General features: G+C 42.2%; 1 long non-coding RNA gene across 1 annotated transcript; it reads right to left on the bottom strand.

Annotated features, from left to right (window-relative positions):
* Positions 1-216: 216 nt before the first annotated feature.
* Positions 217-2,282, bottom strand: LOC310742661. Its single transcript, XR_014538640.1, has 3 exons — positions 2,217-2,282; positions 1,880-1,959; positions 217-1,137 (listed from the first exon to the last, which is right to left on the bottom strand). It is a non-coding gene; the product is annotated as an uncharacterized lncRNA (long non-coding RNA).
* Between the last annotated feature and the right edge of the window lie 14,116 nt (positions 2,283-16,398).

Raw genomic sequence — 16,398 nt, 5'->3', positions numbered from 1 at the left:
TGCAGTTTTATAGCCTGTAGCAGCTGCTCCTGCAAAGAGTGCAGCGTTGAGCCACAGAATTCCAGCATCAGGTTGTCTCATCATGTCTGCAGCATTTGAGAACACAAGCAGTACGGGGGAAAAGGCTTCTGCTGAGAATACTTTCAAATAAATGTTTCTTTTTAAAAAATACACGAACACCATGCACACACATTTTTATTTAATAGCCAATTATATGTTAATTCTATTCATGCTTTGTTTCCCCTGTCCCAACTTGGAAGCTCAAATAAGAGAAACCCCCAAATATGTCAATTAACGCATAACAGCAGGATTTATTCTGTTTTAATAAAAAACAGAAAAATCTGTTCAGGGTTTTCCCCCAGTTCTCCGGAGAAGATTTGAAGATTGTCAATTTTTCTCTTCCTCCTTTGACCATTTCCTAATGCAATGTATTTCTCATTAATTGATGGAGAGTAGTAGGGGGGAAATACGATTTTTCTTGGCATGCCACTGGTGTAGACACCCCCCCCCAAATTATTGCCACTTGTTTCATTCAACCCTCCTCCCCAATTGGACAGATTTTTAGCATTTTGAAAGTCCAGCCCAGCACTATTACACCATTATATAATGCCCCCCTGGTAACAAAATATATTTAGACTAAAGGCATTTGCTGTTATTTAATAGCCCCTGATAAAACTTTGGAAGTCACTGGAAACTCTTTGGAATTCATCATGAATCTGATTTTTAATAGTCGGTGGAACCAAATGGTATTTTCATTAAAAACATAGGTGCCTTTCCTCCCTCCTGGTCTTTAAGTCAATAAGACAGGGAATAACTGACTACCACTCAAATAGTAAAGAAAATGAACACACATAGGGCAGTTGCCTCCAAATTGCCCATAGTGGTCCATTCATGCTTTGAGAATTGTATCAAACTAAAGGGCCTGGATCAATAGCTGCAGACATCTATTAATATTAATTTGAAATAGCTTGTACCAAAGCTGATCTTCTGCTGATAAGGTCAAAGGATGAGAAGAGATTGGCAAAGGCAGCATATAAAAATCTTCTCTTGTTAGTGGCACAGTTGCAGATCCCCGCGGGACAGAATCAAACCATTATTGACTTCAGATCAGCCTCCTCTCAACTCTGCCCATTCCTTCTGTGGGAAAGTTATTTAAGTCAGAGCAAAGTTCCAAATTGCTTAATAGAAGACGTGTATATATTTAGACAGCCACATCAATCAACAGGTACGACAGTCCCAATTCTTGTGAACGAGGTCAATGACAATGAGTTTTCAAAATTCAGTGTTATTGAAATTGGCTTGGATCTAGACTATGTGAGTTGCACTCAGGTCTCGCTGAAATAAATGGGATGTCTAAAGCGTTTCATTGCTTTCAGTGGGAAGGAAGTTCAACTATCTTTGTGGATCCAATAATCCAACACACTATATTTTAATAATAATAAATTGTTATTATTATTATTATTATTATTATTATTATTATTATTAATCATAATACCCCAACCATCTGGCTGGGCAGCTTCCAACAAGAGACTAAAAATACATTAAAACATCAGTCATTAAAAAATTTCCTAAACAGAGCTGCCTTCAGATGTCTTCTAAACATCAGGTAGTTGTTTATTTCTTTGACATATGGTGGGAGGGCGTTCCACAGGGCGGGTGCCACTACCAAGAAGGCCCTCTGCCTCGTTCCCTGTAACGTCGCTTCTTGCAGTGAGGGAACCGCCAGAAGGCCGTTGGAGCTGGACCTCAGTGTCCGGGCAGAACATTGGGGGTGGAAATGCTTCTTCAGGTATAGTGGGCCGAGGCCGTTTAGGGCTTTAAAGGTCATCACCAACACTTTGAATTGTGCTCGGAAACGTACATTAGATTTATATCTCACCTTTCTTCTAAGCTATCAAGGTCTGCATGCATAGTTCTCCATTGACTATTTTGATACAACCACTACCACATGAATTCAGACTAGAATGAGAGAGAGAGGGGGGGGATAGCCCAAAGTCACCCAGTGAGCTTCATTTTCGAGTGGGAATTTATAAATATATAATTTTTAGGTAAGCAGATAGCACCCGCAGGGTATTGAACCACCCGTAGACGATTGGTAGGTCTTGACAAGATCTAAGGAACTGCTAGGCTAAGCTGGCTCATGTTGGAGTGGAAATTTGAACCTGGGTCACACACTCCTAGTCTGCCATGCTAACCACTACACTGTACAGTCATACCTTGGATCCCGAACGCTGGAACTAGGATGTTTTGGCTCCCGAACGCCACAAATCCGGAAGTGATTGTTCTGGTTTGTGAATGTTCTTTTGGAACCTGAACGTCTGACGGGGCTTCCACGGCTTCTGATTGGCTGCGGTAGCTTCCTGCAGTCAATCAGAAGCTGTGGTTTGGTTTTTTAATGTTCTGGAAGTTGAACAGACTTCCAGAACGAATTCCATTCTACTTCCAAGGTACAACTGTGCTAACTTCCAATATGGATTGGTGATATATGTAGATAGGCTGGCAAAAAATGTAGGTCTTTCAGCCAGACCTTCGGGAGCCACACGTAATCTGTCTTTCTAAACGAAGGGTAAAATATAAGCTTGATAATAATGAAAGAATACTAGTTTTCAATCTTCTCGTGAAACATTGCTGTCTAATTGCTAGTGCCTATGGAAGGGTGGGAAACCTACCCACAGGCTCAATGTGGTCCTCTATACAGTGGTACCTTAGGTTAGAGATGCTTCACGTTACAGACTTTTCAGGTTACAGACTCTGCTAACCCAGAAATAGTACCCCGGGTTAAGAACTTTGCTTCAGGATGAGAACAGAAATTGCATGGCGGCGGCGCAACAGCAGCGGGAGGCCCCATTAGCTAAAGTGGTACCTCAGGTTAAGAACAGTTTCAGGTTAAGAACGGACCTCCAGAACGAATTAAGTTATTAACCTGAGATATGACTGTAATCAGTTCTCAGGATTCTTCCTCAGTCCCCCCACTCACTGACCTTGCTTTGAACACTCCCTGAGTGCTTTAGCCTTTCTGGAATGTGTTCTTGAACTGTGCTAATGCCTCTTGCCTACCCGGATGGAGTGTGTGTGTGTGTGTGTGTGTGTGTGTGTGTGTAAACCTCTGGTTTGTGTGTGACTGTAATGCAGCCCACTGCACAAAAGTCAGAGTCACAACCATCCCCCAACCCACCACTTCTCTTGGCCTCACCCAATTTTTGCTTCTGGTCATACCCATTTGAGCCTCTGGCATGCAGTCCCCAGGTGGCCCATGATGGAATTTGGCCCTCAGGTTGAAAAAGGTTCCCCTGCTCCAGCCTACTGTGTACTCTCAGCTGCAAAGAATGAGGCCAAAGATCTGGTAGATCATTGGCGCCATCTATGGGGGGCCATGGGGGGCCAGGACCCCCCCATATTTTCAAGGAGGGCCTGGGCTCTACCCCCCCTCCATTCCACTTCAGTCCTCAAAAGGACACACCAGAAGGAAGCGTCTTCGCCCTGGTGCGCCCATATGAGGATTGCCAGAGTGCCTTCCAGGAAAGAGCTCAAGCAATCTCGTTTTTTTAAAAAAATTATATTTTATTGATTTTCCATACATTCATGCCACATTACAACTTCTATTAAATTTTCCATTTTTTACTTCCTTCGGCCTCTCTGCCAATCATCCAAACTCTAACTTCTTTAATTACACATTTCCAAATTTTGCTATTGCCTTTATGCCTACCCCCCACTTCTATTTTGCCTTTTTACAATATTTCTTGTGTTGTTACAGAGCTTCTTTAAATGCCACTAGCGTTATTCCACTATCACTTATACATTCCCAGTACTCAACTAATTTTCCCCAGTCCTCGATGAACTTTTGATCTCGTAGATATCTGATCTTCCCAGTCAATTTATCAAGTTCTGCATAGTCCTGGACTATGAGCTCAAGCAATCTCAATATCTCTCTCTCTCTCTCTCTCTAAATTTTTATTAGTTTTTAACATATCATTTTCAACAGTAATTAAACATACTTTAACATCTTATACAATTTTTTGACTTCCATCAATCACGTCTGAAAATCTTCCAATCTATTCACTTAATATACATTTCTTACTTTCACTATTACCTTTAAAATCTCATAACTAATCTCTCTATTCTTTCTCCACTTTGCAATATTTCATATCCTTACAAAACTTCTTGTAGTCCTACTAGCGTAATTTGTTCATTACAGTTGCTCTTCAAATAATTCATATATTTCTTCCAATCTTCTGTAAATCTCTGGTCTCGCAGGTTTCGAATCCTTCCTGTCATTTTGTCTAATTCTGTGTAGTCCATTGATTTTGCCTGCCATTCTTCTTTCGTCGGAATTTCTTCTTGCTTCCATTTCTGGGCTAAAGATACGGTGGGTAGATGAGGGGTGTGGGGCCAAGTTGGCCTGGCCAGGTTGGGGGATGGTGCGTGTGTGACGTCACACCATGTGATTTGTTGTTGTTGTTTATTCATTTAGTCATGTCCGACTCTTCGTGACCCCATGGACCAGAGCATGTCAGGCACTCCTGTCTTCCACTGCCTCCCGCAGTTTGGTCAAACTCATGCTGGTAGCTTCAAGAATACTGTCCAACCATCTCGTCCTCTGTCGTCCCCTTCTCCTTGTGCCCTCCATCTTTCCCAACATCAGGGTCTTTTCCAGGGAGTCTTCTCTTCTCATGAGGTGGCCAAAGTATTGGAGTCTCAGCTTCAGGATCTGTCCTTCCGAACACTCAGGACTGGTTTCCTTAAGAATGGAGAGGTTTGATCTTCTTGCACTCCATGGGACTCTCAAGAGTCTCCTCCAGCACCAGAATTCAAAGCATTAATTCTTCAGTGATCAGCCTTCTTTATAGTCCAGCTCTCACTTCCATACATCACTACTGGGAAGACCATGATGGGCCCCCACAATGTTGGTGGCAACTCGGCACACCTGTGGTAGATAGAAGGAAAGGAGCATTGTGCATGGCAAAAGTGTGTTCTTACCACATTTTATTGTATTTCAAAGTGGCCACAGTTCCACCATCCAAGCATGGGATCCAGGCTTGATATGAACTGAGCTCTCTAACAGAGTTCCGGGTGTGACCTCCAGGGTTTCTGTCAGTTCTCCCTCTCTGATCGTGGCATCCTTAAGCCCCTCAGCCAGCCTCCAAGTGAATATAGGATTGTTCTCTTAATGTTGTCATAAAAAGTCATAAATCTATTTTTAAGAACCGAAAGGCATGAAATTGATTTGATGGTTTTCATATGCATGACATAATTAATGCTATATACTGCCTAAATTGGGAGCAGTTTGATGTGAAAAATACATTTCCCCCCCAGGAGCTATATAAAATATACACTTACCTTCGCTCCTTCAGAGTTCTGACAATAAAGCAGTGATTTTCAAATGTAGCTATAAATGGTTATCTTTTTAAAAACCCAGTGGTTTTACAAAAGCCAAATGTTCCAATCTTTCTCATTCTTATGTGAATGTATACATTTATGAACACTTTCGTTTGGGCCCAGTGTCCAAAGCAGAAATGAAGAGACTTGAAAGGATCATTTAATTTTTCTTGCCAGGGCTGTCATCTGAGTTTAAAAACAAGAAATGCCTAGATTGCTTCAGTTCTGTTGCTTGGGGATTATTTTTGTTTTCTTTGGAGAATCAAGGCATTTTGTATTTTTAAAAGATGTAATATTTGAAAGGAAATGATCGATTATGTATTTAAAATACTCGGGGCAACAAATGTTGCTGTCTTCAGACCTAAAGGTGAATATTACCAGTTTAAATTGACCCCCCAAATTCTGGATACCCCTGTCCCAAGGAAGAACACAGGGGTGCCACGCCTATCTTCCCTTGATGTTGCCTCTCGGTTGCACTTATCTCCCTTTGTTAGTCTAGTACAGGCATCCCCAAACTCGGCCCTCCAGATGTTTTGGGACTACAATTCCCATCATCCCTAGCTAATAGGACCAGTGGTCAGGGATGATGGGAACTGTAGTCCCAAAACATCTGGCGGGCCGAGTTTGGGTATAGTATTTAAAACAAGGGTGCTCTCTTTTAAAGAAAAACCACCTGCGACTAATATAGAGATTTTAAAGGGAGGAAATAGTTGGGTATTTCTTATTCACATCATGAAGCCTGGGATAGAAATGTAATCAAGGTTCATTCTTATCACTTCCTCTACATATTCCACTGATATCCTCCGCTGGTAACACCATGTGCTCTGGTGCAGTCAGTAGAACTGATTAACAGCAGCTGAAGGTCTGATCCCACACACATGAAAAGGCAGCAAATGACAATGAATATGTATTCTGCTAATGGCACGCCACACTGACTGCTTCACAGCAACATAGACAGCTCCATTACGTGACAGTGTTCCGTTGGGTGCTGGGAAATATAAGGGTTCTTCTGGAGAACTGGCATTCATGTGCTCCCAAAAACAACCCCCCCAAAAAAACAAAAAATAGGGGACAAGCCCATATCTGTGTCAGGGCATGGTAGTTCTTTTGCTGTGCCATCAGGTTAATGCAGAAGCCACTTTGTGCAGGTCATCTGAAGAGACCAACTTGGTTTGGATGGTATCTCGGCTTCAGAAGCCTAGATGTGAACGAGCCTTTTCTCCACACATCGTCCCTTGTCTCTCCTCCCTTTGCAGCGCCGTTGAATTCAACACGGAAGTCTCCGGTTGACCACAGTTTCCAATTTCATTCAGACCAGGAAACTATGATCACCAGCTTCAGGACAAATCAGGTTCTTAAACCAGGGTATGATGTTGGCTGAATTCCACTGAACCGCAGGAGTTAAATGAAAACCTGTTATTTATTTCATTTCCTAAATGAACACTAGAAAGTCAACATTAGATCTCATTAGATTTTCAGGGACAGTCCTGGATTTACAGAAGCCATCCTGGTTTCTGATTTCATCCTAGAATGTCCCGCTTTTCTTTAGAATGTCCATATTTTCATTGGAGAAATGCTGGAGGTTATGGAGTTAGGCGACCCCCGAGCCAAGAAAATAAGTAACTATACAGCCTTTAGAAAAGGCTTCCTCAGGCTTGGCCCTCCAGATGTTTTTGGCCTACAACTCCCATGATCCCTAGCTAGCTGGACCAGTGGTCAGGGATGAGGAAAGTTGAGGAAACCTGCTTTAGAAGATGTATGAAGGTAGCCCTGTATGGGAAAGGTTTTTTAAAATGTTTAGTGCTTTATTATGCTTTTATATATGTTGGAAGCTGCTCAGAGTGGCTGTCAGATAGGTGGGGTATAAATAATAAAATTATTATTATTATTATTATTATTATTATTATTATTATTGAATAGGACATTCCTATTTCCATTGGAGAAATGCTGGAGGGTAAGAGAGCTGCCTTTTAAAAAATCTGTATAACAATTTTCTATCTCTGTTTCACAACTGTATGTGTCCAATCAGTGATACCACTGATGTGCTTTCCTCACAAATGGCTAAATATATAACTAAGGTAATAAGCTTAGGAAACTAGATTTGAAGCATTGGCTCTGATCCCTAGCAAGAAAAAAATTGCAGATGCGACTGTAAATAGGTGTAAATCCACAGAATGAAATTGCTATACAGATTTATTAAATCAGATTAAAGCAGCTGATATAATATAGAACACATGGCATATAAAACTCAGACGAAAAGATGAACAACTGTACTTTATTGTAGCAACTTCAAGTACTTAATTTTCATTTGCCATCTGACTAATGTACACCACGGCAACAGCAATAGAATAAAATTTACTTCTGCATCAAACTAAACCACTAAAATATTAAAATCTGATTCATATACTGCTATTTCTAGCCTTTATTGGCATAAGTTAAAACAGCAAAATCATAAAATCATGCAAAGTCATCCAGATACATTGACAATCCAAACACATACAATATAAAAAAAGACTAAATAGCCACCATTGAATAAATCAGGCAACTTTAGATTTAGCTTTAAAGATCTTGGCTAAGTACTGTACCACGAAACAATCTTGGTAGTATCATCCTTCAACAAATATTGGATTACAGGCTCTTTGTAAATCAATATTTTGAGCTGTAAGCGAGTCACTAGGAGATCTCTGCAATGGGTGTTGAGAAGAGGGCAATCCAGAAATTATGTGATGTATTGTATCTGTTTTTTTTTCTTATTACAGGAACATAATCTGTTCTGGAAGGGGATTTTTTGAAACCTTCCAAGCAATACAGATGAGGGGATTGCATTTAGACGAGCTAGCATAAAAAATCCATGGTGGGGCTGCAATCCTAAGTAAGCAGGTGAACATGCAAAAGGCTGGGAGGAGTAGAGTTTTTGGATTTCATGAACTAGCCACCTCTGCTTGATGAGAGAGAAGATTTGTGACTCATCCTATAGAAGAAGGAAATCTATTGCAATCCCTATTTGCCTGAGTTTGAGGGTAATATTAAAAAAAATGTAGAATTATGTGTACAGTGGTACCTCGGGTTACAGACGCTTCCGGTTACAGACTCTGCTAACCCAGAAATAGTACCTCGGGTTAAGAACTTTACTTCAGGATGAGAACAGAAATTGTGCTGCCACGGCAGTGGGAGGCCCCATTAGCTAAAGTGGTACCCCAGGTTTCAGGTTAACAACGGACCTCCAGAACAAATTAAGTTCTTAATCTCAGGTACCACTGTATATCTCAGTAAATAAGTTAGTAAAGTTTTCGGGTCTGTATTAAAATGATTTTTAGCCAGTATTTGAAAGTCATAATCCAGCCCCTAGATTCTAGGAGATACTGGCCTAACTCTGCACATATAGCCAGATAGGAGATACATTTTAGAGCTCCTATGATTTGTTGGATTTGTCGGAAGAAGGATGCCCTCGACTTTGTTGTTATGTTATCCATAAGGGAATCCCATAAATGAGTTTCAGAACAGTTTTTTGCACTATAGGCCCTATCTGCTGCAGGCACATTCTGATTACCATCAAGAAAACAGAATCGTTTAATTTGTGCTGCAAAGCATTTAGCTAAGTGATCTATCATCTTGTTATGATAGATCACCTATTTTAGATAGCAATAAAAGGTGATCCCTAAGTATTTAAAGCTTTCAGCTTTTTCGATTTCTTGATCACCAATACACCATTTAGATGGATGCCAACTCTTTGAAAATACCAAGATCATGGATTTTGAGTAATTAATTGCTAGGTAATGACAGTAATGAAATAATGCTTTTATATGCCTTTGGAGCCCAAGTCTGGTGCAAGAGAAGAGGACAGTGTCATCTGCATATAAAAGTATAGGAACTGCCTTAGATCCTAACCTAGGAGGGTGGCCATTCACAATGAGTGGATGTTTCATATCATTCAAAAATCGATTAAATGGGTGTAGGGCAAGAATACAGCCTTGTTTGACTCCTTTAATAGTTGTAAACCTAGGTGATAAGTGGCTGTCCAGGGAGGTCTTCACCTGATACATAGTGTTCATCTGCAGCTTTTTTTATCAAGAAAAGTCATCAGGGTTCTAGCCCAATAGCATTCAGTTTCTCCCATAACAGCCCTCTGGGTATCGAGTCAAAAGCACTTTTCAGATCAATAAAGGCCACATATAACTTTCCCCTTTCAGATTTCATATATTTATCTGCTAGAAAGGCAAGTGAGAGACAGTGATCAATAGTTGATTTCTCTTTTGTAAATCCGATCTGTTCAGGGCCAATAATTGTATTCATTTTAATCCAATCCGACAGATAGCACTCTAAATGTTTAAAGTAGAGTTTACTTATAGTGGACAGGAGACTAATAGGGAGATAATTACACGCCTGCTCAGGATCACCTTTTTTATAAATTGGGATAATTACAGAAGTTAACCACGATTTTGGTGTAATTCCATATTGGTCTATAAATGTGATGGTCTGGGATTCAGATTCAGATGCTGAACCTGAGGAATTCCAGCCTGCACAGGATTCCCCGCCTCCAGAATCAGCTGAAAGGTCCTCACCTGTGCTGGGTCCTCAGGTGCAGGCACCAGCTGAGCCTGCTCTGGCTCCTGAGGTGATGGAGGACCCATTGCCTGCAGGTGCTCCACTCTCAGCCCTGTCAGAGGAAGCTGAGGTTGCCTCTGGGTCCGGTAACCCTCCAGCCTCTCCTGAGCTGTGGAGGCTCAGGGCAGAGAGGTGGAGGGAACTAAGTTCCCGCAGGAGGAGTGCTCGCCTCCAGGCCAGGAGGGGTGAGTCACCTGTGGATCGGCGCCGCCCTATGCCTCGGGGCAGATAAAAGCCAGCCAGCCCCAGTCCCAAGTTGTGGGAGCAACTTTGTAGGTTGCCAGTTCCTGCCTGAACCCTGTCCTGCTCTCCTGCCTGCGTTCCTGACCTCACCTGACTCCCTGCCCTGCACCCAGCTCCAGCTTTTACGGACTGCCTCCATATTGCTCCTTTGACCTCGGACTGGACTCGGCCCTCGCCTCTCGGTTGATCCACGCAACCAGCACAATAAGAGTGGGAAATGTTAGCAAGTGGTGATGCCCACCGATTTGCATACTTTTTCAGAATCTCAGCAGAAATCCCATCAGAGCCAGAAGCCTCACCGGGTTTTAGTTCCGCAATAAGTTCCATAATTTCATCTGAGCTTACTGGGGGCCAGTTTGGTTTATTATAGAGGACAGGCTCATCAGCATTTGGAAGAAAGCAGGGTGAGGCGTTGAATATTTTAAAATAGTAGTCCACCCAGGTTTGGGAGGCAATAGTAGGTAGAAGTTAACATCAGAGTGTAGATTTAGAGAACAGATACAATAATCAACTACACTATGACCCCTTATTGAGATAAAGGTAAACTCATTGTCACCATAACTACATTATGGGCAATACAAAATTCCATACATTTTAACCCCACTCTGTTAATTAATCTATCCTTAAAGGAGCGGGGAACAGACAGTGGGGTATGTATTATATCATGGGTAGGCAAACTAAGGCCCGGGGGCTGGATCCAGCTCAATTGCCTTCTAAATCCGGCCCGTGGACGGTCCAGGAATCAGTGTGTTTTTACATGAGTAGAATGTGTCCTTTTATTTAAAATGCACCTCTGGGTTATTTGTGGGGCATAGGAATTTGTTTATTTTTTTCAAAATATAGTCCGCCCCCCCCCCCAAGGTCTGAGGGACAGTGGACCAGCCCCTGCTGGAAAAGTTTGCTGACCCCTGTATTATATCTATTCCTTCAAAGTCAATCCATGCGTTTAAATCGCCGATAATAATACAGTGGTACCTCGGGAAGCGAACGGGATCCGTTCTGGAGCTCCATTCGCATCCTGAATGGAACACAAGACGCGATGGCGCGTCTGCGGGTTGCGTTTCGCCACTTCCACGCATGCGTGTGACATCATTCTGAGCATCTGCACATACGCAAGCGGCGAAACCCAGAAGTAACGCACTCTGTTACTTCCGGGTTGCCGCGAAGCGCAACTCGAACGCGCTCAACCCAAAGCACATTCAACTCAAGGTATGACTGTAAATTGGGCAGATGGATTTTTTGGGGATAGAGAGAACATAACAACTTGTCCCAATTAGCAGTTAGAATCATCTCATCTTCTGAGAGAGGGAGGTAGACATTTACCAAAATTACCCGTTGCTTATTCATAGTTATTAGGTAAGCTTGGGCTAATGAAGGATAAGTGCCAAGAGGACTTGTTTTGAATGGCAGACCAGATCTGATTAAGACCAATATGCCAGCTTTGTGGCAGCCTTTGGAGAATTGTCTAGGAGCGGATAAGTTGTTGTTGTTGGATTTGAGCATACAATTTATTAGTACAAAGACGTGTGCATTTGTCTCCTGTTCCTACCATTTCCAGCAGTTGGAACTCAGCAGCCCATCTTACGACGACAACATTGCAACCTCTTACTCTTCAGGCTTCAATGCTTGTGCTCCACCCAAGGCCAAATCTCCCCAACAAGAGATGCCAGGTATCAGATGCTGAACAGCTCAGGAAACACCCTTCTTCAGGCATATGTGAAACTGACTTTTGAAAAGTGAGCAATTCTCGAGAGAGTTTTCTTTGCAGGAGGTGGCTGCTAAATCTACAACCATCCACCATGTTCCTCATGAACCATATCTCTTCAGCGCTCAAAGGCTTCAGGTTGTAGCAGGTAAGTTATATGAAGAGAACCCGGCAATGTTTACCTCAGTCGCTAACCAGGTTTCTTGAAGTAACATACAATCAAAGCTTTTAAGATGTTCTATGAGGTCTGGTCACTGCCCCATCCAGCAGTGTTCCAGAAGATGAGGCGAAGAATCCCAGTAGGGGCACCTGCTGATTGACAATCAGGTTCTATAGTTTGATCCAAAGGTCTTTAACTGTCCTGAGAGACATAGTCATTTATTTGAGGGGCACTAGGGAAGGTTGAGGTAAGTTCCATATCCTCTGAATTTAGGCCTATCATTGGGGTTTGCATTTTACAGTTCAGCTGTGGAGATTCTTAGTTTTCAATGAATAAAAGCTTTGCACCATTGCTCTCACTAGTTTCCCTCAATTATTGGGGGTGGAAAATTAGGTGTATTATCTTTAGATCTGAGAAAGATACTGTTATTGGTTTGAAAGGGCACTGCTGAGACATTCTGTCAGGGAACTGCCATCGGAACTAGCGGAGGAGGCGAGGCTCCACAGCGATGCTGGAGAGGGGCCAAGCCGGGAGAGAGACAGGTCTCCGGCTGGGGAAGAAAATCAGCGCAACACCAGGGATAGAGGGGGGCCGATGGGGAAAGCAGAGAGGGGGCTCCAGGACTCTTCGCAGGAGACCAGCGAGGAGAGCACAGGTCCTCCGCTGCCCACACCCACCTTGCGCAGAAGACTTCCGTGCAGGGAAAGTAGGCGGCGACTTGGCATCAAAGAGCTTCTATGCTGGAAGAGGTTTAAGAAACGCCCACTGACGGATTCTGCCAGCGACTGAACAGCCACGGAGTGGATGGCTGTCCAGCGAGAAACGGTTTAACCAGCCAACCTAGCCCAGAGTGGCAGTAACTTACGCACAAGCAACCCCTAAAGCCATTACACATTCCATTTAATATCTGAGTCACAGATTGGTCGATTCGTAGATGGCTTCAGAGGGTTTGGAGATTTCTCTTTACTCGTGGGTAGGCTTTCCTTTAACAGGTCATGTTTTGCTATAATTCTCTGCTGCTCCTGCTCAGAAAAGGTCTGTGAAGGTTCTTTGAGATCTTCTTCCAGGATCTCATTTTCCAATGGCATGTTTATACCCAGGCCTGGGTCATCTGGTTTACGTGCCCAGGGAGCAGTGTCCTTTTGGGGAAATTTTATGGTAGTTTCTGGAGGGTAATCTTTGTCCCTTTCTGCTAGAATCGCAAAGCAGTTGGAAACAGACGTCTGTGGTGGGTAAAAGTCTTCAATTCTTAGCTGTTTAGCAGCAGGTAAGATGTAATCCTCACAAACTTCCAGGTGTTTTAATTTAGCTTTAGATTTGCGACAATTTAATCCTTGTTAGTCCCAAGGCAATGTATTTTTAAGGTTTGCCCATCTTTGTTGCAGCTCAATATAATTTTTTTGGTAGTTTTAGTACTCAAGGTAGTATCCTGGATATTCAATGGTTTTGGTCATTGGACATTTTGTACTCACATTTATAATCACTGGGCCATTCCTTTCTAAATTGGTCACCAGAGTGTTGATCCAAATTCCTCATCATCTCGGTATCTCATTTCTCTCCAGAGCCCAGGATTTGTCATCTTAGGAATTGTTTCTGTCGCAGGAAGGAGTAAGTTTTCCCTCTCGTTACTTTGTACATTATTATTTGATAACAGATTTATCTCTGCCATAACCCATTGTTTTGCAGGGTCATTTTGGGGAATGATCTGGCCATTCACTGTACCATCATCCATCACATCTCTGGGTTCGACTTCCCCACGACTTGTTCTCCCTTTTCCATTTTTTATCTCCTTTATCACTTGTGACTTAAATTCCTTTAATTTTAATTTCAAGCTCATTGCTTCTTCTGTGTTGCACAGTTTAAGTCCTGTTAAACAGGTTCTCAATAAGTCTAGCCTTTCCAAGATTTCTATTTGGGCCATGGTTGGCAAAGTCCAATATTGATGCATGAAGGCTTTCTCTTCTGAAGTAAAATTTTCTATCCACTTGATAGTGGAGTACAGTGGTACCTCAGGTTAAGTACTTAATTCATTCCAGAGGTCCGTACTTAACCCGAAACTGTTCTTAACCTGAAGCACCACTTTAGCTAATGGGGCCTCCTGCTGCTGCTGCGCCGCTAGAGCACGATTTCTGTTCTCATCCTGAAGCAAAGTTCTTAACCTGAAGCACTATTTCTGGGTTAGCGGAGTCTGTAACCTGAAGCGTATGTAACCTGAAGCAAATGTAACCTGAGGTACCCCTGTATTGTGGATTGTGTGTAGGTGGTATCTTCCATTCTGGTTTTTATGTCTCTTGTTTGTAATATACATTTTCTTCCAGTTGTTTTACAACATTTAAGAAAACTATAGAACAGTTTCCTTGGGAAGTGTCATAAAATGAACTCCTGCTTTGCAATGGGCCGACATTACCAAACATTATCATTTCAAATTAGGCTAGTTCCAGTCCAGGCTCTGAGTCATCTACCATCTTTATAACTGCATAAAGTGTTTGCTAGCAAGCCTGAATTAGTACAATTCACACTGATAAATATTTATGGACCTCCAACATGCCCTCCAACATTTCTCCAATGAAAACAGGGACGTCCCATTCTATAAGCATAATTTTACTATTTATAACCACACACATTTTACTGGTTTACCCCAGCCACTCTGGGCAGCTTCTAACATAAATAAAAAACATAATAAAACATTAAGCATTTTTTTTATTTAAAAAAACTTACACAGGATTGCCTTCAGAGGGCTCAGGAGTCAAATAACTCAATATCTTCCAACATTTCTCCAATGAAAATAGGGACATCCCAAGGAAAAGTGGGACATTCCAGGATTAAATCAGAAATTGGGATGGCTTCTCTAAATCAGGGATGTCCCTGGAAAATAGGGACATTTGGAGGGTTTTATATTTGTCCTATAGTTAGCCAGACATTTTCCTGACTTGTGGAAGGTTACTATGCTGTGTGACTAATAAAGCCCATCTTTCAAAAATTTAACACTTGCCTGCTGTCTCACTGTTTTACAAGGCAAGCACTTCTGAGATCAGGTTTTATATTTTTCTTAGCACAGAAAGCCTGCAAGATTTAACAGTGACATTCTTCGGGAGGTATTACCCAGCCAAAATAAATATGGCTATTGTGCTCCAAGCGCTTCATATAAATCAATCTGACACAGACAAAAAAATATCTGTTTCTGCTAGGACAGGCAGAGGGATGGATAAAAGGAAAGCAACGATTTTCAGTCTGTTTATCTATATTCAATATTATATTGGCAATTCCGCTGAGGTCAGTGTTACCACTTTTCAAGGAGGACGTTGACCTATGCTTAACATTTAGCAAGTGCCAGAAACACTCATTATTTCTGCCAGAATAGCCAGTGCAGTCTATGAATCAGACGAGGACAAATCCTCAGCCAAAAATAGATGGGCACCACTTAGCGTTTACAAAGTACGCTGACCTTTCTTGACATAGGACTCTGCACATCGTTACACAATAATCAGTGCTTGGGTTTTTTTTGCGTCATATTGAAAAGGAGCACCTCAATTCACCATCCTGAGGCGGCTGGTGTTCTGTTTTTTTACCCATTGCTGGTCTGAACTGGGATGTAATGCAGTTGCTGTAAGGTTTTTGTTTTTGTTTACAGTGGTACCTCAGGTTAAGAACTTAATTCGTTCCGGAAGACCATTCTTAACCTGAAACTGTTCTTAACCTGAAGCACCACTTTAGCTAATGGGGCCTCCTGCTGCTGCCGTGCCGCCGGAGCACAATTTCTGTTCTCATCCTGAAGCAAAGTTCTTAACCCGAGGTACTATTTCTGGGTTAGCAGAGTCTGTACCCTGAAGCGTCTGTAATCTGAAGCGTATGTAACCCGAGGTACCACTGTATATGTAGTTCACAAGTATTTTTATATACAGTGGTACCTCGGGTTACAGATGCTTCAGGTTACATATGCTTCAGGTTACAGACTCTGCTAACCCAGAAATAGTACCTCGGGTTAAGAACTTTGCTTCAGGATGAGAACAGAAATCGCGTGGCAGCAGCTAAAGTGGTGCATCTCGTTAAGAACAGTTTCAGGTTAAAAACAGACCTCCAGAACAAATTAAGTTCTTAACCTGAGGTACCACTGTATATTCTAAACTGTGCTTACGATGTCTATGACATTGTATGTAAAATGTATTTTATGTTGGTTGGGCATAGAAATTTGGTGTGTGGAGGTGGTTAGCCTAGGAAAATGGGGTAGAAACACTTAAAATAGGAACGGGGAATCAAAGAATTGTAGAGTTGGACGGTACCATGAGGGTCATGTAGTCCAGGAACTGTA

The sequence above is a fragment of the Podarcis filfolensis genome, assembly GCF_964270895.1.
Source record: "Podarcis filfolensis genome assembly, chromosome: 9".
NCBI classification, from domain to species: domain Eukaryota; kingdom Metazoa; phylum Chordata; class Lepidosauria; order Squamata; family Lacertidae; genus Podarcis; species Podarcis filfolensis.
Note: the sequence above shows the minus strand (reverse complement) of the source record. Positions and strands in the feature narration are given on the sequence as shown.